This window comes from Panthera leo, chromosome A2 (assembly GCF_018350215.1).
Source record: "Panthera leo isolate Ple1 chromosome A2, P.leo_Ple1_pat1.1, whole genome shotgun sequence".
Lineage (NCBI taxonomy): Eukaryota > Metazoa > Chordata > Mammalia > Carnivora > Felidae > Panthera > Panthera leo.
This window is the reverse complement of record NC_056680.1, coordinates 7,293,820-7,320,057: the sequence shown is the minus strand read 5'-3', so window position 1 is coordinate 7,320,057 and position 26,238 is coordinate 7,293,820. Positions and strand designations below refer to the sequence as shown.

Genomic DNA, 26,238 nt, shown 5'->3' with positions numbered 1-26,238 from the left:
AGCACAGAGCCCGATGCTGGGCTTGAACCAACAAACCATGATATGATCTGAGCCGAAGTCAGATGCTCAACCAACTGAGCCACCCAGGCGCCCCTCTTGATGAGCTGAATTATAGCTGCTTCTTCCATCAGTGCTCCCTTTGTGAATGTACATTTTTTACTAGATTTCAAACTGCTGTGATAGTTTATTTTGATAGTTTTTGTAAACTTGTTGGTTTTCTGGTGGGAAGGAGCCCTGGAATTCCCTCCTCCGTCATATTTTGAGGCGTCAGTCCATGTGCTTTTAAACAATTTTATCCCAGAATTTTTCGCCAAGACCACATTGTCCCACTTTTTTCCAGAAGTGGACTTGCAACTCCAAACCAAAGGTTCCACACCCCTTCATGAGATTCCTTGGGAAAAAACACCAAATGGAATACAGTTGGTAAGATCTCCAAAAGTATTTCCTTTCCCCACATCAGGGCCAGAAGTACAAAATCCGGGAGAATGATATGAAATAAATGTCGTTTACCCAAAGAAAGCAGAATCTGTGAAGATTCTTTGAATATCAGGAACTTGAGGAGCACGCCAAACCTATTTCACACCTGTTTCTCCTCAGAGATCCACATATACACAGCTCAGGTGTTCAGTTTTTGATACACAGGGATTTAGTTGGAATAATTTAGGTTTTAAATGATGTAGTATGGGTAATTACCGGAGTAACTGTGTAAGATACTGTGAAAGTAGAGGATATGATGCAGGGTCCTAGCCTCAGAGTCTGTCTGTTCAGCTTAAAATAACTCAAAAACAGGGCAGGATCTCTGTACACTTAAATGGAAAAACAAAAAACCCAAGCCTTCAATTATGATGTTTCCAATATATAAAAGTTGTGATGAGGGGAGAATTCTTTCATAATGAGTGTGAAAAAGTCTTTAGTTGTCATTTAAACCCTAATCAGCAGGAGAGAAGCAGTGCTGGGCAAGACGAGACGGTTCTAACCTGTGTCGAAGAGCGTTGAGTGGACACTCACGACTCACATTAGACAGGAAACTTCTAGGGGTAATGAGAATGGAGAAGCCTTTGAAACGAACTTTATTTGTACTTTGCTCAAAGAAATCCCTGTCGGAGAGAAAACTGAGAGGGTTCAACATGATAAAGCTTTTGGCTAGCTCTCAGACCTTACTGGGCACACGAAAACTCAGAAACACACATGAAAACACAAGGGAGAGACATTGTCGGAGAACTTTTGTTAATCAGTCATCCCGTAAGGTACATGTGAGACACCACACTGGAGAGAAGCCACATGAATGTAAAGACTGCGGGAAAGCCTTCACTCATTCCTCATACCGTACGGGTCACAGAAGAACTCACAGCAGAAAAAAGCCCTCTGTATGTGTGGAATGTGGGAAAGCCTTTACTCGATCCACAGGACTTCTTTTACACATGCGAAGCCGCACTGGAGAAAAACTACATGAATGTAAGGAATGTGGAAAAGCCTTTAATAATTCTTCACTGCTCAGCACGTAAGGTCGCACATCAGAGAGAAGCCATATGAAGGCAGGCAGTGTGGGAAAGCTTCACTCAGTCATCGGGCCTTACCACACATTTAAGAACTCATACTGGAGAGAAGGCCTATGCTTGTAAAGAACGTGGGAAAGCTTTTGCTCGTTCCACAAATCTCAGTATGCACATGTGAACACACACTGCAGGAAAAGCCATACAAATGTAAAGAATGTGGGAAAGCCTTCAGATACTTCATGTGCTTTAACATGCACGTGCGAACTCACGCTGGAGAGAAACCATATGAATGTAGGGAATGTGGGAAAACCTCCACTCAGTCTTCAGCACTTGAGAAACACCTGCAAATGTTCCTCAGACCTTAGTATTCACATCTTTTTAAAATTTTTTAACGTTTATTTATTTTTGAGAGACGGAGTGTGAGCAGGGGAGGGGCAGAAAGAGACAGGGAGACACAGAATGTGAAACAGGCTCCAGGCCCTGAGCTGTCAGCACACAACCCAACGTGGGACTCGAACTCATGAACCACAAGATCATGACCTGAGCCGAAGTGGGACGCCTAACTGACTGAGCCACCCAGGAACCCCTTTCATATTCACATCTAAACTCATTTGGATAAAGAACCTTATGAAATTAAAGAATGTGAGATCGCTTTACTCATTTTTCATCCTTACGTGATAGGAACTTCCCTAGGGCAGAATTCCCATTCATATAATGTATGTGGGAGAGCAGTAATTGTTCATACCTTACAGAATGTGTAAGAACTCACACTTGAGAGAACCCTACAGTTACAAGGAGTGTGGGAGAGTCTTTGTTGTTGTTGTGCTAACATTAATTTTACATACCTAAAATTTCTGTAAAACTCAGGAGCGCCTGGCTGGCTCAGTTGGTAGAGCATGTGACTCTTGATCTCGGATTATGTAAAAATAACTAATAGGGGCGCCTGGGTGGCTCAGTTGGTTAAGCACCTGACTCTTGATTTTGGCTTAGGTCATGATCTCACAGTTGTGAGATGAGCCCCACATCATCGGGCTCTGTGCTGTGCATGGAGCCCACTTGAGATTCTCCCTCTCCCTCTCTGCCCCTCCCATTAGCATGTGCAGCAAATAAATAAATAAATAAATAAATAAATAAATAAATAAATGAATAAGAGATTACTGTAAAAGTCATGTGAAGGTAAGAATGAGATACAGCTTAAAATATGTTCAGATGCTTTGATAGCACATAGCTCACTCTAGGGATCGGCCATCTGTATGTAAGAAATATGGGGAAAACCTTAGTGCTGAGGCCTTAATATCCACCTGAGACTTCATACTGGCATCAAACCCTAAAAATGTAAAAGAAAACAGGAAGACTTACAGTAATTTTAAGAACTCAACATGTAAAAACTCAACAGTGGAGAGATTTCTATACATACGAGGAATATGGGAAAACCTTCAGAAATTGTTGATTGCTTCATATGCAAGAAGACTCATGACTGTGAGAAGTGCTGAAAATTGTTCAGGTGTCAATGAGTAAGTCATAACATGCAGTGGAGAGAAACCTTCTGATGGTAAGATGAATGCGGGAAAACTTTACTTCTGCCCCATAAGCGAATCTTTGATAATCTTTGATAATCTTACAGAGGCAGCAAATGTTATGAATCTCACAGAGGCAGCAAAGGGAAATGCCTGTGTGTGTGTGTGTGTGTGTGTGTGTGTGTGTGTGTGGTTTTTGGCTTTTGACCTTTAGTAAAAAATGATAATCCATAGTGGAGAGAAACTGTGGTTATCGGGTTCATGGGAAATGGTGTATCCATCTTATAAATCTTAATCTGTGTGTGAAAACCCACCCTGGAAAGAAGCTGAATGAATGTAAAGTTGTGGGAATGATTTTTGGTAAATACACATCCCTTAAGAGACTCATGAGTGCTCGGGGCGCCTGGGTGGCTCTGTCAGTTAAGTGTCGGACTTCAGCTCAGGTCAGGATCTCACGGCTCATGGGTTCAAGCACCGTGTCAGGCACTGTGCTGATAGTGTGGAATTGGCTTCTGATCCTCTCTCTTTGTCTCTCTCTCTGTCCCTCCCTGCAGTCGCATGTGCTCTCTCAAAAAATAAACATTTAAAAAATAAAGACACTCTAGAGAATTTCTGTAATATCATACTCATTTCATATAATGGTGTTTTCATTATGGTTCACCTCTAAAGACTTCCCTATATAAGTCTTCAGTGAATTACGAGATATTTGGAAGTTTAATTGGCAATGTAAGAGCATTTTGTAAATGTTTTTAGGTACTGCTTTCTAGTATATTTGCAAGTGGGTTATAAAATGGGCTCTTTATATATATATATCCTTATTTGGTTATTTATAGGAAAATTCTCTCTGGCTTTGTATGGCAAGTAGTATCTAGTCATCTCAATATTCTTTGTCCTTTGGTCCCTTATAAATAGAATCCAGATTATCTCCAGGCATACCGTTAAAAAAAAATATTCCTACTTCTCAGGTTTCCTTGGGTTTATGGGAAGACTTATTTCATAGTCCTGGCTAGTGAGAAGTAGGCAGAAGTCATCAGTGTGGATTCTGGGAAAGCTGTTAAAAAGGGAACAGTCTCCAATGGCTTTTTCTCTTCAATGATTGGCCTCCATTCTTTCTCCTTCCTTCCTGGAAATCAGGTACATTCCTGGAGTTTAGGTGATATGTTGTGTACTATGAGGACAAAAGCCACAGATAATGTGGAATGGCTGAAACACAAGAGATGCCTTTTCCTCCTGGTATCATTGCTCAGCCATTGGACCTGCTTGTGTGTAGACTTCTTGGTACATGGGAAGACAAAGCTCATCAGGCTGAGCACCTATGTTTCAGTCATCAGTGTATAGGCGGCACTTAAAACCATTAGGTTAGATAATTTCACCTGAGGATTGGCAAGCCCTGGGACACTTTGGCATTTGGGGTCATGGGAGGAAGTAGCAAGTGAATTGAGAAGTAGGATCCCATGGTACAGGAGTAGATTAAGATTGGTGTCTTAATCCATTAATCCAAAGCAAGAAGCAGTGACTTGCTCAACTATACCAAATGCTGATTGGGGGAGTTAAATGAGGATGGGATTTAACCATAAAAGTCATTGGGGACCTTTTCGAAAGCTGACTTTGTGGAACAGGGTGTGCCAAAGTCTTCTTGGAATAGATTTCTGAGAAATTTGTATGTGTTGTCCATCCTGTTCTGCCCTGTCCATTCTATCCTGAATAAAGGTGCTTCTCTTTGACCTCACAATCTATACCTTAATATTCCAGCTTTACAATGTGTTATGAACTTACTATTGCTGCTGTAACAAATCACCAAATGATGTCATAAGTCAACAAAAATTTTACTAGCTTACAGTTTTGGAGATCAGAACTCTGAAAAGGGTCTCACTGAGCTAAAATCAATATGGTAACAGTACTGGAGGCTCTTGGGGTGCATCTGTTTCCTTGCATTTTCCAGCTTCTAGATGCCTCACACTTTCCTTTCTTGGTGGATCTTTTTTTACTTCTTAAAGGCCAGCAACTTCAGTCCAAGTCTGTCTCATGCTGCCATCTCTTTGACTCTTCTGCTGTACCTCCTCCTGTTTGTTTTTTTTTTTAAAGTAAACTCTACTCTCCCCCCAACCCCCACCATGTGGGGCTCAAAATCACAACTCCAAGATCAAGTGTTGTTATGCTCTCCCGAGTGAGACAGCCAGGTGCACCGCCTATGCTACATTATTTTAATGTGACTTTTTAATGTGACTCTGTGACTTTATTCTTCCTGTTTTAATTTTACAGACGGAGAGAGTGGGGGGGAGGGGCAGAAGGAGAGAGAGAGAGAGAGAGAGAGAGAGAATGAATCCTGAGCAGAGTCCATACTCAGCACGGAGCCTGATGTGGGGCTCCATCCCATGACCCCAGGATCATGACCAGAGCTGAAATCAAGAGTCAGATGCTCAACTGACTGTGCCACCCAGGTGCCCCTGGTATTTTCCACTCTCAAATTTTATAGTTCTAGCATGCAAACAGAAAATTGTGTGAAGATCCTTAAGTGCTGCTAATAAGTACAAAATGGTGGGTCCATATGTATCCACCTTCCAGATAAATAAGGTAGAAGATTGCCTTACCCATGTGAGTCGTCCTTCTTGCATCACCTTCTTCCGTTCAGGAGGAAACCATTGTTTTTGGACATTGGCTTAGCCGTTGTATTCATCATAGTTTTAATTTTCTGTGTATTATATTGCTTTAACATCTTTGGGGTCTTGCTGCCTGGCGAGAGATGACTGCCCCTCCCAAGACTAGCTAATTTGTTTTTTTGACATAAATCGTTTATTAGGTAAGAATTTTACAAATGTTAGATTAGCAGTAATAATGGAGCTGGAGAGAATTGGGTCCACTGCATGCCACCCGGTGAGAACCACTAATAGTGTGGTGGAAATTGTCACCTTTTCCAAGGCCACGGCTCTTGCCCCTGCAGATGTTGGCCTTCCCATCTCCCTATGCTTGTGGACTGGTTTGGTGATCAACCGGGTGTCAGGGTTTCTCGATAAATTAGTATGTGGAATCTTCGCCAACCCAGTAAGAATTCAAGACTCTCAGAGCCCCCACAGTGGGATTCAGCTCTCTTTTCTGCAATAGACTGAAGGCGTTGGGCAAAATTTGACTGGTTAACACCATGGTGGACAGGCTTGTCATAGATTGCACCCTTAGAAACTGGGCCACTGTGTCACACACGAATCCAATATAGGACATGGCTTGGCTTTGTACCCCAGTCTGCATGCTTTATCATGCTGCGTTGGGCGGGGGGCCCTGTGAAGCTCAGAGAGCTGGTAGAACTGTCAGCAGTGCACCCTGAGAAGAAAGCACATTACATCAGATTGCTTCTTCCTCCATAGCTCCTGGATATACAGTACTGTATATCAAAGTGGGTTTCCCCATAAGAAATCATGGAGACTCAGATGATTCATTCCACAACCCAAAAATATTCCTATAAAAATGACTGTAATACTGTAATATAATACAGAATGGTAAAGAAAATGCAAAATATAAAGAAAAATAAATTAACCTGGATTTAACTTTGAAAGCCTTCTTGGCTGGTGTGAGGGAGGCAAGAGAGGAGGGTTATTGTGTAGGAACGACTTTCACTATTATGGGTGTTGACTATAGTACTGTATTAATGAACTCTTGTCATATACTGTATTTAATGTAACTGGCAATAGGACAGCAGAGGAAAGGGTCCATGTCTGCAGGCAGGCTGACCTAGAATGGAGCAAAGCATTCCCATCCCAAGCTTACTCTTGTATGGAAAAGCAAGGGACTGTCCCTAGGTGCTTTGAAGTGACAAAAACTACACTAGTGCCAGTTGTGGGCATCTTCCAGTGTTCTGAACAATCACTGATTTCTGCCAAACACCTCGCCTGGGACTGAGCATCGGAGCATGGGAGACAATCACCCACAATCCCGCAGAGAGAAGGAGAGAGAACCATTGGCTCATTTGTGATCATGTGTTGTTTGGCGTGATGCACTACTTGTATTGCAAGGCATCGCTCATTTATCAAGTTAAAACGTATTAGAAAGGTTTGCTCCTCTTGCGGAACACTCACAGAACAAGTTACTCACAATCCAAGGTTTTGCTGTCCTTGTAAGTGCCATCTTGGTTTACCTTTCAGCTAATGACTGTCTCCAGAGGGAAAGGCAGGACTAGCTAATCCTTAAAGATGGTAAATAACTTCCTTGGAAGCTCACCTTTCATATGCAGACCAACCACTCCAGAGCCCATACTCCAATCACCTCCTTTATCTTAACTGCCACACTCTGATCCAATATTCCTCCTGCCCTAAATCAACCTAGGGCTAGGTAGCAGGCAACTCCTATGATCCAGAGCCCCCTGGAATTACTCAGATGACACAATGTTTAGCTTTACCTTGGTCTGTCTTGCCTTTCCTTCAGGAACCCCCAACACAGCTCTGACCTATGCTTTCCCTTCACTCCTGTTTCTGCCTCCTGACCTGGTGCTTCCCTATGTGATCCTGTGTTAGCTGGTGTGCCCCCTTCTCTTGGGACTGTGCATGATAAACTTTCAGTGGCATTAACCTGTGTTACCATCCAGTCACCTTTATAATTTAAGACCCCAGCACAAATCATTTGGCACAAGGTGACTCAGTGTTTTAGTGGGGTGCATGCCTCTAGGCTGCTCTTGGCTCACTGACTACACCAAACAGCAAGTTCTGCCTGAGAGTAGTACTGGCTACTGGTGAACTTGCACTTTGGCCTTTACTGCCTTGTGCTGTGTCTGCACGTCCTTTCATGGTTTTCCAACCTAAATGGTGGTAAGAGATTGATCCCAGATTCTTGCTTTGTATAGTTACTATGATTGGGTGTATGAGAGACCCCCAGTCAACATTTTATTAATGACAAAGATGTCCTACTGGATGGGAAATCACAGAAGCATCTAGGGACAATTGGCATATATTAAAAGCACAGTGAAGGCCTCCTGGAGAGTGGGAAGCACAGAGTGGTTATCCTCAGGCTACGGTGACGGTGCTGAGACTGGTCCACTACACTGAAATTAATGCCATTAGAGCACCACCAAGGAGGCCTTAGGAGCCAGGCATTGAACCCCAGGTGGTGGCCCTTTGTGAGAAATCTACTTTGATGGACAAGTAGGTCTGATGTGAATATGTGTTCCACTGACAGGTCATTAAAAGCTGTTGACTGTCCTTGGGAATTGTGACCCTTGGGAAACACTCATCCACTTGACTTGCTGGGGTGCCTGGGTGGCTCAGTTGGTTAAGTGTCTGACTTCGGCTCAGGTCATGATCTCACCGTTCCCAAGTTTAAGACCTGCGTTGGGCTCTGTGCAGACAGCTTGGAGCCTGGAGCCTGTTTCAGATTGTGTGTCTTCCTCTCTGTCTCTTCCCCTCCTCTGCTCGTGCTCTGTCTCTCTCTCAAAAATAAATATTAAAAAAATTTTTTTGACTTGAAATTTGGCCAGGCCCATCTCATTCATCACTAGTTAGGTGGAGGGGGCCCACCCTATGGATAACCCTGGCTTTCAAAAATGTATAAGCTGCTTTAAAGGCAAATCCCTTTTTTGATGTTTTCTTTGCTTCTATCACAACTTTTTCTTAGTGGGAAAAAGAAAAGATCCCATCCATGGAGACTGGCGGCGCAATGTATAATGAAAAAGGGGGGGGGGGCATTTTGTTTTTGCTTCCCTAAGACCTTTGAGGAGGTTTCTCAGCTCATATGAGGATGTCAATCTCCTGGTCAGTGTATGTGGGCACTCCCGAGTGCTGCTGCTGACCAGCATGCTAAAAAGCATTCTCCCGCAAACCAAATTATCACAAAATCTGGATTCTGCCATTATTTTTCTCTTGGATTTAGATCTCAGGCCCTCTGAAGTTGATAGGGATAGCCTAGAAAGAGAGGCTGATGGTCACAACGGGGCCACTCAGGACCACCACAGGAGCTTATCAGGTAAATACCTTTTTGTGGTTTTTAAGTTCTTTTTTTAATGTTTATTTATTTATTTATTTTGAGGGAGAGAGAGAGAGGGAGGGACAAAGGGAGAGGGAGAGAGATAATCCAAAGCAGGGCTCGATCCTATGAACTGTGAGATCATTACTTGAGCTGAAATCAAGAGTCAGACGGACGCTTAACTGACTGAGCCACACAGGTGCCCCATTTTTTTTTTTTTTAAGGGAAACAATCATTGTCAGGAGACTAAATGGGAAAAAAAAAGTAAAGATTGCAGCTTTTTGGGGAAGCACTCTCTGCCCCCCAAAAAGAGATCTGTAAATTTTATGTACAGAGCAGGTTCCAGGTATAGAAACCATAGTGCTCTTAGATTATTTATTGATTTTAAAAACAACAAATCCCTAGGTTCGGGGGAGAAAATAAAAGGTAAATAAATAAAAAATATTTATACATAATATTGTAATATAGAATTGAAATAAATTCTATAATCATTAAAACAAAGTCCCATTATTAGGTCCAATTAGAATTCCAAAATGTGTATATTAAAATTTCATATACTGGGGCGCCTGGGTGGCTCAGTTGGTTGGGTGACTGACTTCGGCTCAGGCCATGATCTTACAGTTTGTGGGTTCGAGCCCCGCGTCGGACTCTGTGCTGACAGCTCAGAGCCTGGAGCCTGTTTCGGATTCTGTGTCTCCTCCTCTCTCTGCTCCTTCCCTGCTTACGCTCTGTGTCTCTCTGTCTCTCAATAATGTTAAAAAAAAATTTTTAAAAATTTTTCATATACTAAGAATTTATATAACTTGGTTATATATGTAATAATCAAATGTATGATCACTATGTGATAGAATTTATATACTCAAAAAATATGTAAGAAAAAGATAAAAGGGACACTGATTGGCTTTTGTGCCTCTTCAATGTAATTTCTAAATTAACATTTGCTAAAATGCACTAATTGAAAAAGCTTCATAGACTTAATCAGTACTGTGGCTCAAACATAGTTATACCTGGGGATCACACCAAATGTAAACATTGTATCCATTATAATCTTTAAAAAGTAATTAAAAATAGAGGATTAATAGGTATGCCTCACTTGAACTGTAGTCTTGCCTGAATTTCCCTAATACCTACCTATTGCCCTAAAATGTATCATCTTGGATATGTCTATGACAACAATAAATAATAAATGTAAATTAAGGTAACTCTTTGGCACTTACAAGTTTTGTTGATGAGATAGGACCCTGTGAATTCTTTGTTAAAATAATATGGCCCAACGTAAGTTACAACAAGACCACCAAGGATTAAAACTCATATAAACCCCATTACTAAAGAGGTGTTTATCTCCACTGCTTCAAAAATAAATAACCCAGTTTTGCCTTTTCTTAAAACTGAAAATAAGTGCATAAGTAGGTAAATCCATCCACCCATCCATCCATCTATCCCTTGGCTACCTGGGTAGTAAACAGTAATGAGAGTTCATGGACTATATGAATTCCACTGCTAACCATCATATGTGATGGGGCACAGTAGAATGTTACTGATTTCCATCTCTTAACCAGGATGTTGCTAATAAAAAATAGGACTCCACGGGGCTCCTGGAATGTTCAGTCTGTTAAGCATCCAACTCTTGGTTTCAGCTCAGGTCATGATCTCACAGTTTGTGAGTTCAAGCCCCACCTCGGGCTCTGTGCTGACAGTGTAGAGCCTGGTCGGGATTCTCTCTCCCTCTCTCTCTGCCCCTCCCCTGCTCTCTTCTCTTTCTCTCAAAATAAATAAATAAACTTAAGGATCCTGAGAAATATTGCACCCGGCCAAATCCCAGGCAGTCATCTTGGCTCTGGATATCCTGGTGAATAAATGGCCCTAGCTTCATGTTTATTGAACTGTTGAGCCATTGCCTAAAAATTGACCTCTTCTGGGCCAAGAACTCTGGGAATCTCTTGCCTCACAGATACCTAAATTACATATCTCTGCATGTATTGGAGGCCACAATACACAGTCTTGTCAGGTCACTCCGCATTTCATTTGACATTATTGACATTACTAATAGTAACCAAGGCACACATTTCATTTCTCAAAATACACAGTTTGATGGGGCACCTGGGCGGCTCAGTCAGCTAAGAGTCCGACTCTAGCTCAAGGCATGATCTCACAGTTCATGGGTTTGAGCCCCACATCAGGCTCTCACACAGAGCCTGCTTCACATCCTCTCTCTCCCTCTCTCTCTCTGCCCCTCCCCAGCTTGTGCTCTCTCTCACTCCCAAAACTAAATAAGTAAACATTAAAGAAAATACACAATTCAAGGCTCTTCGAAAGGACATTGGTTAAAACTTTTATGTCCCTGATGGCTCACAGATAGCCAGTTTAATTGGAAGATAGAATGATCTAGTCCTTGCATTGTGCAGTTCCTTTGTATTATCAGGAAGTTGTGGGAGATCATTTATATTTGTGTATCAGGTTTTGGGGTTTTGTTTGGTTGTTTTTTGGTTCTCCAAGAATACTTGGTCACTTTTTTAAAATGTTTTTTAACATTTATTTTTGAGAGACCGTGAGTAGGGGAGGGGCAGAGAGAGGGGGAGACACAGCACCCAAAGCAGGCTCCAGGCTGTGAGCTGTCAGCACAGAGACAGACGTGGGGCTCGAACCCAGGAACTGTGAGATCATGACCTGAGCCGAAGTCGGGTGCTTAACCGACTGACCCCCCCAGGCACCCCTACTTGGTCACTTTTGATTAGACATTTGCTGAATCTAAATCATTTTTAGAATTGTAGTATTTTTTTAATTAATTAAAAAAATTATTTTAGAGAGAGGGAGAAAGAATGCAAGGAGGGGAGAGGGGCAGAGGGAGAGAGAGAATCTTAAGCAGGCTCCATGCACAATGCAGAGCCTGACTTGGGGCTTGATCCCACAACCCTGGGATCATGACCTAAGCCAAACTCAAGAGTTAGGTGCTCAACTGAGCTACCCAGGTGCCCAAGAATTGCAGTATTTTTTGTATTGGGCTTTCCAATCCAAGACCAAGATGATTCTCCCCATTTAAGTTTTCTTCAAAGGGGTTCAATATTTTGTAATTTTCTCCCCACAAAAGCTGTGCATGGCTTTAGATCTAGTGTTAAGCATTTAAAAATTTTTCTTAGTATAATTTTATCACACATGTATTTCATACATTTTAATTTAGATTTTCTGATTGTCAGTATACAAAATGCAGGTGGTCTTTATATATTGAAATATATCTAGCAGCCTTGCTAAATTTTCTTTAAAATTCTTATTTTTATGTATTCTTTTGGGTTTCCCACATAGGCAATTGCATCATTTTAAGTAACGACAGTTTTAATTTTCCACTTCAATCCTTAGATCATTTGTATTTTTTCTTGTTTTACTGACTAAATAAAATCTCCAGAAAAATGGAGACTTTTTAATGACTGGAAGTCATTAAATCGGCATACCTCTTGTTAATATCAATGGGATATACATTCCATCTTTACCATTTGCTTTAATGTTGTTATAAATTTTATCTTTCATAGTTTAGGGAGGCTTTCTCATGAATGATCACTGAGTTAATTATGTGCATTCCTCTGATTCCTCTGAAATGATGAAATTTGTTCCCTGATCTAATTCAAGTCCTTAGAACTGTGCCTCCCTAAGATAGATACCCAGTATTTGAATGAATAAATGCGTAAAAGGACTCTTTAAAAAACAAATGTGGTGAATTGGTTGAATTTCCAATGTTAGAGCAACCTTGTAATTCTAGGGAAACACAACTTGGACATAAAGAATTACAATATTTTAGGGGCGCCTGGGTGGCTCAGTTGGTTAAGCGTCCAACTTCAGCTCAGGTCACGATCTCGTGGTCCGTGAATTCGAGCCCCACGTCAGGCTCTGGGCTGATGGCCCACAGCCTGGAGCCTGCTTCCGATTCTGTGTCTCCCTCTCTCTCTGCCCCTCCCCCGTTCATGCTCTGTCTCTCTCTCTCTCTCTCTGTCTCAAAAATAAATAAACGTTAAAAAAAATTAAAAAAAAAGAAAGAATTACAATATTTTAAGTTTATTTATTTTGAGAGAGAAAGTGCACACACACACACACATACATATGCATGAACGGGGGAAGGGCAGAGAGAGGGAGGGAGAGAGAGAATCCCAACCAGGTTCTGAGCCACCAGCTCAGACCCCAGTTTAGGGCTTGAACTCATGAACTGTGAGGTCATGACCTGAGGTGAAACCAAGAACTGGTCGCTCAACCAACTGAGCCACCCAGGCACCCCTAAAGAATTATATTTTTAAATTTTCTTTAAAAATTTTTTTTAATGTTTATTTTTGAGAGCGAGAGAGTATGAGAGAGTGGGGGAGGGGCAGAGAGAGAGGGAGACATAGAATCTGAGGCAGGGTCCGGGCTCCAAGCTTGGAGGGGAGGTGTCAGCACAGAGGCTGACACGGGGCTTGAACCCACGAACTGTGAGATCATGACCTGAGCCAAAGTTGAACGTTTAATGACTGAGCCACCCAGGTGTCCCATATTTTTAAATTTTTGGAATATACTCTATGTACTGGTATTTTAGAGATTTTTGTATGTTTGATTAACATTAGCATGTAATATTCTTTTCTTACTCCATCTGTTTTTTACGTGAACATAGGAGTATTCCCCTACCCTTAAAAAAATTTTTTTTTAATGTTTATTTATTTTTGAGACAGAGAGAGACAGAGCATGAATGGGTGAGGGTAAGAGAGAAGGAGACACAGAATCTGAAACAGGCTCCAGGCTCCGAGCTGTCAGCACTAGAGCCTGATGAGCGGCTCGAACTCACAAACTGCGAGATCATGACCTGAGCCAAAGTCGGCCGCTTAACCGACTGAGCCACCCAGGTGCCCCACCCCTTTTTAAAATTTGTATTAATTTAAGTAATCTCTATGCCCAACATGGAGCTCAAACTCACCACCAGAGATCAAGTGTCACATGATCTTCTGACAGCTAGCCAGGTGCCTTCCCCCTTTTTATAAACTTCAAAAGTATTTCTTTTTTTTTTTTTTTTTTAATTTTTTTTTTCAACGTTTTTTATTTATTTTTGGGACAGAGAGAGACAGAGCATGAACGGGGGAGGGGCAGAGAGAGAGGGAGACACAGAATCGGAAACAGGCTCCAGGCTCCGAGCCATTAGCCCAGAGCCCAACGCGGGGCTCGAACTCACGGACCGCGAGATCGTGACCTGGCTGAAGTCGGACGCTCAACCGACTGCGCCACCCAGGCGCCCCACTTCAAAAGTATTTCCATATGAGCAGAATGGTTTCTTTCATATAAGAGAAAATTCACTGGCTACATTATCTGCATTTGGAGTAGCTGTCGCCAGTTATCGCGGTTTGTTTTCTTTTCTTGGAATGATTTTGAAGCAAGCATTAGATGGTGTTATGTTTTTGAGGACTGCTGTGGTTTCCAATTTCATCTTAAGTCAGGGTGCGCGAGTTGTGTTTTTACAGGAAGTTTCCTATTTCAAAGTTAGACTCAAAATTCAGAATATTTTCTTATAATGTAGTATTTGTGGATTTTGTAAATATTGACTATCTGTTTCCACATTCTGTCTAGTTTATCCATTAGAGACCATAGCATCTTAGTAACAGTCGTTTTAAATTCCCGGGTTGACCATTCCAACATGCCTGCCATCTCTGAGTCTAGTTCTGATGTTTGTACCATCTCTTCAAAATGCATTTTTCCCCTTTTAGTGTGTTTTACATTTTTTTCATAGTTGATTATAAACAACTAGGTAAACAAAACTGCCATAAGTAAGACTTTAGCTGATAGTAGTAAGGTTTGGTGGAAAGGGAAGCACTGTATAGACCTATGAGTAGATCTCATTCTCTGGTGACGTTTTGCCTCTGAATTGTGAATTTCACACGTGGTCCTGTTTTTCTCCCTCTTTGGTGCGATGGGATTGCTGGAGTTGGCTGGAGGTGTTTTCCATCTCCCACGTGGAGGTTATCCGGGGGTGGAGTTGTGTCTATCCCTTCCTGCAGGTGAGTTAGGCTCCCATAAATCCCCAGCAGGTCAGACTCCGGTTAAATAGTTTCTCGTGAGGGCCGACCTCGTTAAGAAGGTTAGGATGCTCTGGCGTTTAACAACATGATTCCTTTTACCTTCACCCTTCCGGAAGTTTGAGGGAATTTTTCTCCAACATTTGTGGTGAGAAGCTGCTTGAGCTCCTACAGGTAAAACCCACAAATGGGGGGGGGGGGGGCGGGATGTGCTGTCAATAACTGGAATTTTTACCTGTCAGATTTGCCCTTGCTGGCCTTCACCAATTTGTCTGTTACAGTTCAGTGTTCTCTGTTTTGGTACTTGTTGCCACAGAGGTTTGTGGTCATTGGTTTCTATCTAGAATGCTGTGATTCAGTTGCTTGTAATTCTCCAATTTGGGAGGCACTGTTTGCCCTGAAACCCCCATTTCTCTTCTGGGTGTAGAAGAATTTTTGAGGGGCACCTGGGTGGTCCTGTTGGTTAAGCGTCCAAAATTGGAGAGACCTTGTTAAAGTCTCATGAACCATGAGGCTGTGACCTGAGCTGAAGTCAGATGCTTAACCCACTGAGCCACTCGGGTGCCCCTTTTATCCCCCTTTTCTTGCAGGGCAAAGCACAGACCAAGGAGCAAGCCCAGAGTGATTCACAAATTCAAGCACTTACATTACAATTAAAAAAACCCTTACTGTCACGTACTTATGCTACACTCTTGTCATACACAAGCCCAAGCTCTGTTGCTCATATAATTGATTGGTTTGGGATTATATTCTGGACATTTTTAATACTTTGACACTCTGGGCCTTTAAATCCTGTGGAGAATGCGGTCTCTTTCTTTTACCGGGCAATTGACCAGGTAGAATCAGCTCAAGAGTTTCAGTCTGCATTCTGCGGGTTGTGGTTTCAATGTGAATTTTCACAACCTATGCAGCTTTCTTTATGTCTCTACCTAGAAGCCGTTCTACCTAGAGGGTCATCTAGCTTATGGTCCAGTTCTCAAGGTCTTGGTCCAGTTCTCAAGGTCTTTGGTGTGTCTCACAGCTGCCACAAGATCTCTTGAAGGCTGCGGTATAAAAAAATGCAGAAAACAAAAAACTGGTATTTCTCTCTCTCACTTAAGACTGAGAGCCTGACTACCTACTGCTCGTGCCAAGATCTGAGGGCATCTTTGGGAACAAGGTCTGTTGTTGCTGATACCTACTTTTGGATTTTCAACTGCATTGAGTCCAGGCCAGGTTATACCAGAGGGGGAAAAACTGGTAAATTTGCTGCCTGTTTGGTGGTACTTTGAAATCTGAGGTTTTTCATCAGTCTACCTGCAATTATTTATTTATTTTTGGATTCCTCAAATAGCTGTTCCAGGCATTGTGTCCAAGCTTTTTATACCTTCCTTCACTCAGTGGGACAGATGAGCCAAATTGTGTTTATTTCATCTTTTCCAAAACTAGAACTAATTTTTCCTGGTTTTGATTTTTCTCTCTCTCTTGATATTTTTTTTTTAAATTTTTAAATGTTTATTCATTTTTTGAGAGAGAGAACAAGCAGGGGAGGGACAGAGAGAGAGGGAGACACAGAATCCGAAGCAGGCTCCAAGCTCCAAGCCCGAGGCGGGACTTGAACTTATGAACTGTGAGATCATGACCTGAGCCAAAGTCAGATGCTTAACTGACTGAGCCACCCAGGTGCCCCTTAACCTTTTTTTTTTTTTTTTTTTTTTTAGTGATTATATTTGAGAGAGACAGAGACAGCATGAGTAGGGGAGGGGCAGAGAGAGAGGGGGAGACACAGCATTAGAAGCAGGCTCCAGGCTCCAAGCTGTCAGCATAGAGCCCGACATGGGCTTTGAACCCATGAACTGCAAGATCATGACCTGAGCTGAAGTTGGATGCTTAACCAACTGAGCCGCCCAGGTGCCCCTAAACTCAAGTCTTTAATCCATTAAAAAAATTTTTTTTAACATTTTTAACATGAATTTTTTTATTCATTCTTGAGAGACAGAGCATGAGTGGGGGAGGGGCAGAGAGAGAGAGAGAGAGAGAGAGAGAGAGAGAGAGAAGGAGACCCAGAATCAGAAGCAGGCTCCAGGCTATCAGCACACAGCTTGACACAAGGCTTGAACCATGAACCGTGAGATCATGACCTGAGCCAAAGTCGGACGCTTAACCGACTGAGCCATCCAGGCGCCCCAAGACTTTAATCCATTTTGAGTTAATTTTTGTATATGGTGTAAGATAGTGGTCCGTTTTCACTTCTTTTTTTTTTTTTTTTTTTTTTCCTCCGTTTTCACTTCTTCACCCATGCCTGTCCGGTTTTCCCAACACCATCTATAGAAGAGACTGTTCTTTCCCTGTTGTATGTTCTTAATTCCATTGTCATAAATTAATTCACCAAAAATACATGAGTTTATTTCTGGGCTCTCTATTATGTGCCACTGATGCATGTGTCTATACCATACGTTTTTGTTTTTGTTTTTATTTTTGTTTTAAGGTTTATTTATTTCTGAGACAGAGACAGAGCATGAGTGGGGGAGGGGCAGAGAGAGAGGGAGGCACAGGATCCGAAGCAGCCTCCAGGCTCCGAGCTGTCAGCACAGAACCCGATGTGGGGCTTGAACTCACAGACTGTGAGATCATGACCTGAGCTGAAGTCGGTCATCCAACCAACTGAGCCACCCAGGCGCCCCTACCATACTTTTTTTTTTTTTTTTTTTTTTGATTACTCTAGCTCTGTATAATTTTGATAACAGTTTGAAATCAGAAAGTGTGATACCTCCAGCTTTGTTCTTTTGCCTCATGACTGCTTTGGTTATTCAAGGTCTTCTGTGGTTCCATTCAAATTTTAGGAATGTTTATTCTTTTTCTGTGAGAAATGCCATTGGAATTTTGATAGGGATTGCATTGAATCTGTAGATTGCTTTGGATAGTATGGATATTTTCCAATCCATGAGCATGTAATATCTTTCCATTTCTTTGTCTTCAGTGCCTTTCATCACTGTCTTATAGTTTTCACCATACAGGTCTTTCACCTCCCTCATTAAATTTATTCCTAGGTATTTTATTCTTTTTCAAAAAATATTTTATTTTTGGGGCACCTAGGTGGCTCAGTTGGTTGAGCATCCGACTTTGGCTCAGGTCATGATCTCGCAGTCCATGAGTTCGAGCCCCACATCAGGCTCTGTGCTGACAGCTCGGAGCCTGGAGCCTGCTTCCGATTCGGTTTCTCCCTCTCTCTCTGCCCCTCCCCTGTTCATGCTCTGTCTCTCTCTGTCTCAAAAATAAATTTAAAAACATTAAAAAAAAATTAAAAAAATATTTTATTTTTAAGTAATCTCTACACCCAGTGTGGGGCTCAAACTCACAACGCCAAGATCAAGAGTTGCATGATCTACTGACTGAGCCAGCCAGGCGCCCCTAGGTAATTTATTCTTTTTGATGCAATTGTGCATGTGACTGTTTTCTTAATTTCTCTAACAATTCATTATTAGTGTATAGAACACAATAGATTTTTGTATATGGATTTTGCATCCTGCAACTTTACTTAATTCATTTATTAGTTCTAATAGTTTTTTGGTGGAGTCTGTAGGGTTTTCTATACATCCTATAATGTCATCTGCAAATAGTGACATTTTTTACTTCTTCTGTTCCAATTTTGATGCATTATTTTTTCTTGCTCTGGCTAGGACTTCCAATACTATGTTGAATAAAAGTGATGAGAGTGGGAGTTGCTGCTTTTTTCCTGATCTTACAGGAAAAACTTTCAGCTTTTCCCCAGAGTATGATGGTATTTATGGGCTTGTCATAAATTGCCTTTATTATGTTGAGGTACATTCTCTGTATACCCACTTTGTTGACAGTTATTATCATGAATCAGTGTTGGGTTTTATTAAGTGCTTTTTTTGCATCTATTAAAATGATCATATGGGTTTTTGTGATTTTTAAATTGATTTTCTTATTTTTTTAATGTTTATTTATTTATTTATTATTTTTTTAACGTTTATTTATTTTTGAGACAGAGAGAGACAGAGCATGAACAGGGGAGGGGCAGAGAGAGAGAGGGAGACACAGAATCTGAAACGGGCTCCAGGCTCTGAGCTGTCAGCACAGAGCCCAACGCAGGGCTCGAACCCACGGACCGTGAGATCATGACCTGAGCTGAAGTCGGACGCTTAACCGACTGAGCCACCCAGGCGCCCCTTTAATGTTTATTTTTGAGAGAGAGCATGAGTGGGCGAGGGGCAGAGAGAGAGAGGGAGAGGATCTGAAGCGGGCTCTGTGCTGACAGCAGAGAGCCTGATGTGGGGCTTGAACTCATGAACGGTGAGGTCATGACCTCAGCCAAAGTCACACTTTAGGTGTGTGACTTTTTTGTGATTTTTTAAAAGTTTTTAATTTCAGTTACTGTAGTGCTATATTATTTTCAGGTGCACAAGATAGTAATTCGTATGGTTTTTACCCTTCATTTTGCTAATGTGATGTATTATATTGATTTGCAATGTTGAACCATCCTTGCATCCCTAAGAATAAATTCCACTTCATTGTGTAGTAATTTGCCTATATTGTCAATTTGCTGAAATTTTATTGAAGGATTTTTCATCTATATTCATCAGGAATATAGGCTTGGAATTTTCTTTTCTTGTGGCACCCTTGTTTGGTTTTGGTATCAAGATAATGTCGGTCTTATAAAGTGAACTTAGAAGTGTTCCCTCCTCTTCTGTCTTGTGTAGGCTTAAGAAGAATTGGAATTCATTCTCCTTTAAGTGTTAGAATTCACTAGTGAAGCCAGCTGATCCTGGACTCTTGTTTGTCGGGATGTTTTTGATTCTTGATTCAACCTTGATCTGTTAGATTTTTAAATTCTTTATGACTGAGTCTTGGCAGGTTGTATATTTCTAGGAATTCAACCTTTTTTTTTTTTCTAGGTTTTCTAATTTGTTGGCATATAATTGTTTATGGTAGTCTCTTAAGAATCTTTGTATTTCTGTAGTATATGTAGTATATTTTGTGGTATATTTTTGTTTCCTCGTCATTTCTTTTTTGTTTTTTTTTTTTAAGTTTATTTATTTTGAGAGAGGAGAGAGAGAGAGAGAGAGAGAGAATCCCAGGTGCTGCCCTATCAGCATGAGCAGGATGCAGGGTTTGATCTCATGAACCTGTGAGATCATGACCTGAGCCAAAATCAAGAGACACTTAACCAACTGAGCCACCCAGGTGCCCCTCCTCTTCATTTCTCATTTGAGTCTTTTCTTTTTCTTGATGGGTCTAGCTGAAGGTTTGTCAATTTTGTTTATCTTTCAAAAGAGAGAGCTCTAGGTCTCACTGATCATTTGTAATGTCTTGTTAGTCATTATTTCATGTCTTTCTGCTCTGCTCTGTTATTTCCTTCCTTATATCACTCAGCCTTCATTTTTTTCTTTTTTATTGAGTATAACTATCATACAACATTATACCAGTTTCAAGCATACGACATATTGATTTGACAATTCTGTATATTACTTGATGTGCACAATAATTGCAGCTACCACGAGTCATCATACAGTGTTGTTACAAACTCTTGACTGTAACCCTAACCCTAACCCTCTGTGACTTATTTATTTTACAAGTGGAAGGTTGTATCTCTTAATCTCTTTTATCTGCTTCACCCATCTCCCTTCAAACTCCCCTTCGGCAAACACCTGTTCTCTGTATTTTAGTTTGTTTCTTGTTTTGTTTTTGTTTTTGTTTTTGTATTCCACGTGTAAGTTAGGTCATATGGTATTTCTCTTTATCTGACTTATTTCACTTAGCATAATGCCTTTAGGTCCATCCATGTTATCACAAATGGCATGATCTCATTTTTTTTTTTTTTTTACTGACTTACATTCCATTGTGTGTGTATACAGTTTGTTTTCTGTATTTATGATTCTGATTTTGCTTTTTCATTTTTTAAAAGATTCTATTTATGAGAGAATCATATGATAATTGTCTTTATGAGTTATTTTACTTAGCATAATATGATCTGTGTCCATCTATGTTGTCTGAAATGGCACAATCCCATCCTTTTTTATGGCTGCATAATATTCCATTGTGTATGTATACCTGATTTTTTTATCCATTGGTCTATAGATGGGACACTTAGGTTGCTTCCATGTCTTGGCTATTGTAAATAATGCTGCAATAAACATAGGGGTGCATATATCTTTTCAAATTAGTGGTTTAGTTTTCCCTGTGTGGGGAATTCTACCCACTAGTAGAATTATTGGATCATATGGTATTTCTGTTTTTAATTTGAGGAACCTCCATACTGTTTTCCACAATGGCTGTACCAATTTACATTCCTACCAACTATGCACAAGGGTTCATTTTTCTCCACATTCTCACTAACACTTGTTGTTTCTTGCATTAAAAAAATTTTTTTTTATGTTTATTTTTTGAGAGATAGAGAGAGAGAGCAAGGGAGGGGCAGAGAGAGAGAGAGGGAGACACAGAATCTGAAGCAGGATTCAGGCTCTGAGCTGTCAGCACAGAGCTGCATGTGGTGCTCAAACTCATGTATCATGAGATCATGACCTGAGCCGAAGTTGGCCGCTTAACTGACTGAGCCACCCAGGTGTCTGTTTCTTGCATTTTTTATTTTAGCCATTCTAACAGGTGTGAGGTGATATTTCATTGTGACTTTGATTTGCATTTCTTTTTTTTTTTTAATGTTTATCTATTTTTGAGAGAGAGAGAGAGCAAGTGCAAAAGCAGGGGAGGGGCAGAGAGAGAGCAGGAGAGGGAGAGAGAGAGAGGGAGACACAGAATCTGAAGCAAACTCCAGGCTCTGAGCTGTCAGCACAAAGCCTGAAGTGGGGCTCAAACTCACAAACTCTGAGGTCTTGACCAAAATCAGATGCTTAACCAAGTGAGACACCCAGGCATTCTTGATTCACATTTCTTTGATGATTAGTGATATTGAACATCTTTTCATGTGTCTGGGCCATCTATATATCTTCTTTGGAAACATGTCTATGTCCACTTTTTAAACTTTTTTTTTTTTTTTTTTTTTGAGTGAGAGAGAGAGCATGAGTTGGGTTCCATGCTCAGTGCAGAGCCTGACGTGGGTGCAATCCCACGACTCTAGGATCATGACGTGAACCAAAATCAAGAGTCTGATGCTCAACCAGCTGAGCCATCCAGGCACCTCTACTCATTTTTTAATCAGATTGTTCGGAGTTTTTTGGTGTTGAGTTGTATAAGCTCTTTTTATATTTTTATATTTTTCAATGTTACCTCCTTATCAGATATATCATTTGCAAATATCTTCTCCCATTCCCTAGGTTGCCTTTTGTTTATCATTCCTTTTGCTGTGCAAAACCTTTTTATTTTATTGTAGTCCCACTAGTTTATTTTTGCTTTTGCTTTTGCTTTCTTTACCCTAAGAGACCTATCCACATGACTCTTGATTTTGGCTCAGGTCATGATCTCATGGTTCATGAGATCGAGCCCCACTAACAGCTTGGGCTTGGGGTTCTCTCTCTCCTTCTCTCTCTGCCCCTACCCCGTTTGCACACACTCTCTCTCAAACATTTAAAAAAAGCCTCCAGTCTTTAAGCTCCACTAGTTGCAGAAACTCACAAAAATCAGCCCCTCTCATTTTCCTAGCCAATGGCTCTGGGGAAATGTTCTCCCTTGCTTTCCCTTATGTTTTCCTCCTCTCTTGCCCTCTCCCCCTTCTGTGTGATCACAGCATCTGTGATCCATTTCCCCAAACCATGTCTCCCCCCTTCCTACCCTCTTCCATGCGGCTTCTTCTCTCCCTTCAGTTGTGGAGTTTATTCGTCAGACTTCAGGTTGATATGTGGGGTATTCAGAATGATTTGGTAGCTACGTAGTTGTGTTTGAAGGACAAAACGAGCTGAGTGTCCTCCTACTATGCTGCCATCTTCTACTAAGGTATACCATGTTGATTTTTTAAAATGCTTTCTTGGGGTGCCTGGGTGGTTCAGTTGGTTGGGCATCTGCTTCAGCTCAGGTTGAGATCTCACTGTTCATGGGTTCAATCCCCACATTGGGCTCTGTGCTGACAGCCCAGAGCCTGGAGCCTGCTTCAGATTCTGTGTCTCACTCTCTCTGACTCCCGCCCCTGCTGGCACTCTCTCTGTCTCTCAAAAATAAACATAAAAAAATTTTTTAAATCCTTCCATTCATTCATTTATTCATTCAAATAATAGGCACCTAACGCAGGTACAGTTCTACATACTTGAATGATTTCAGTGAACAAATATCTTAGAGGAATAAAGGGAATGCATTTAAGAAGTTCAGAAGGCATTCAGGAGAAAGCCTACCCAAACTATGAGAAGCAGGGTAATAGGGTTACTAAAAGCCTTTACAACAACCTACAAAATAAATGGTAAAGATGGAAAGCACATCCCATTAAGATGAAGAAAAACACAAACATGCTGTTTTTACTACTTTCTAGTCATCAATGTACTGGAAGTATTGTTCTATCGGTATCAGGAAAAATATATAAAGTAAGAATTAGTATGAAAAAAAACCCCTGTAATTAGTTATAGATAATATGATTGCCTATGTGTCAAACCAAAACAACACCTAAAAATTAGAATTTTAAAGTTTACTAAGGTAGCTGGATAAAATACAATACACAATCAGAAAAATTAAAAGGTATAACATTTAAAAGTAAGATAATTACACTACTCACAATATACAAGATATGGAAAAAACTCATGTCCATCTATAGATGAATACATAAGATGTGATATGTATGTGTTGTAGAATATTATTCAGCCATAAAAAGAAGGAAATCCTGTTATTTGTAACCACATGGATACACCTGAAGGACATTCTGCTAAGTGAAATAATCCTTACAAAAGGCTAGGTGGGGTGGGGGTGGGGTGGAAGTAACAGGAAATGTAGATCAAGGGCACAAAATCTCAGTTATGTAGGATGAATAGATTCTGGAGATCTAATGTATAGCAAGGTGAATATAAAAGTTTATTAAATGTTAAGAACAAATTGTAAGAAATTGGGCTAGCTTTATCTTTTTTTTTCCTTTTGTTTTTTAAAAAAAAAAAAAGAATTGTAAAATATTGAACTCCATTGAAGAAGACATAAATATATAGGAAGAAACACCATGGTTTTTGTAAAGTCCAATACCAGAAACTCAAATTCTCCTTGAATGATTTAGAGATTCAGAGATTCAGCTAACATCTCATCAAAAGTAGACTAAGCCCTAGATGAAATTAACAAACTGACATAAAAATATATGTGGATCTCCCACAACTAATTATAAATGGGAAAATAAGACTTGTACAAGTAAAAACCAGACACCTACCGTATTTTACCAAAGTAATCAAAACTAACATTAACAATGTTGGAATAAATGACTTCATTGGCTTCTGTCTAGGTGCTATCTTTGATATATATGTCTCTTTTTTGATATTCAGCCAAAAATATAAAACATGAATTTTTTTTTATATAAAACATGGAGCTTAAAAAAGAAACAAACAGCAGTTGAAAGCTATTCAACAAAGGAAACTGCTGTGTTCTTAAATATTGTCTATATCATAAAAGACAAAGTTAAGGAAAATATTTGAAGTTGGTTAAAGTACCATGGCCATTGAAATCAATACATGGCTTTGAACTGAAGGATAAATTTTACCATAAGAACATGAAACAGCTGATAAAAGCAATATGGACTATAAATCAGATAACACTCTTGTGCTTCAGAAACACCTACTGAAAATAATACGGGGTTAAAGAGGCATGGTGAATGCAACTTACCCTTGAACATTTCAGGAGGAAAATACACATGTATGAGAAGAAACAGGAGAGCGAGAATGAATGAGAAAGAAGTAGCAAAACTTTAAGAATTAGTGAATCTGAGTAGTTATATTGGAGTCCTTTGTACTAGTCTACCAACTTTTTCTCTAACTGTGCTGTAATTTCCAAATTCTAGCAAACAACCAAGGAAAGACAGCATTCCTTAAGAATAATGGCACTCTGGAAACCAATTTGACAATAAATTATATTTAATATTAAAAAAAGTAAAAACCAAAACTGCAAAAAAAAAAAAAAAAAAAGGAATAATGCCACAAAAAATAGCACTCTCCAGCATTAAGAGACACAGTTAAAGTTAGTATAATGAAGGCAAGAGGTAGTCATGCAGAGATGAGTCCCAACTGACCAAAGGAATAAAATACAATCTTCAGAACAGATCCAAATTTATATGGATTTTTCTCCCGATGGCTGATGTTACACTTCAAATCAGTAGAGAAAAGCAAACTTTTTAAAAAATGTTTTTTTTAAACTCACTATATTTATTATTTTTTAATAATTTAAGGGGAGCCTGGGTGGCTCAGTCAGTTGAACTTCCAATTTCAACTCAGGTCATGATCTCACAGGTCATGACTTTGAGCCCCACACTAGGCTTGCTGCTGTCAGTGCAGAGTCTGGTTCGATCCTCTACCCAGCTCTCTCTGCCCCTCCCTGCCCATGCTCTCTCCCTCCAAATAAATAAACATTAAAAAAATAAAGTTTTCATTTAAATTCCAATTAATATACAGTGTAATAGTAGTTTCAGGTGTACAAATAGTGATTCAACAATTCCATACATCACCTGGTGCTCATCACAAGTGCATTACTTAATCCCCATCATCTGTTTCACCCATTCCCCCCCCCCCCATTTCCCCTCTAGTAACCATCAGTTTGTTCTCTATAGTTAAGAGTCTGTTTATGGGGTGCCTGGGTGGCTCAGTCAGTTAAGCATCCGACTTCAGCTCAAGTCGTGATCTCTCAATTTGTGGGTTCAAGCCCCACATTGGGCACTGTGCTGACAGATCAGTGCCTGGAGCCTGCTTCAGATTCTCTGTCCCCCTCTCTCTCTGCCCCTCCTCCACTTGCACTGTCCCTCTCAAAAATAAACACTAAAAAAAAAGAGTCTTGCTTTGCCTCTCCTTTTTCTCCCCTTGCTTGTTTGTTTTCTTAAATTATACAGATAAGTGAAATCTGATATTTGGCTGACTTATTTCACTGAGCATAACACTCTCCAGCTCCATCCATATTGTTGCAAATGGCAAGATTTCATTCCTTTTTATGGCTAGTATTCCATTGTTACAGATGCCACATCTTCTTTATCCATTCATCAATGTACACTTGGGCTGTTTCCATAATTTGGCTATTATAGATAGTGCTGCTATAAACAGAGGTGCATGTGAAATAATACTTTTGTATTCTTTGGCTAAATACCAAGTAGTGTGATCACTGGATCACAGGGTGGTTCTACTTTTAATGTTCTGAGGACCCTCC

The 26,238-nt window shown here is 40.5% G+C and overlaps 1 protein-coding gene and 1 pseudogene across 4 annotated transcripts in view; one reads left to right on the top strand and one right to left on the bottom strand.

The window, feature by feature from the left end:
• Positions 1–26,238, top strand: part of LOC122213926 (olfactory receptor 7D4-like) — a 141,297-nt gene that overhangs the window by 62,334 nt on the left and 52,725 nt on the right. The window lies entirely within an intron of this gene.
• Positions 5,811–6,345, bottom strand: LOC122213249 (annotated as a pseudogene).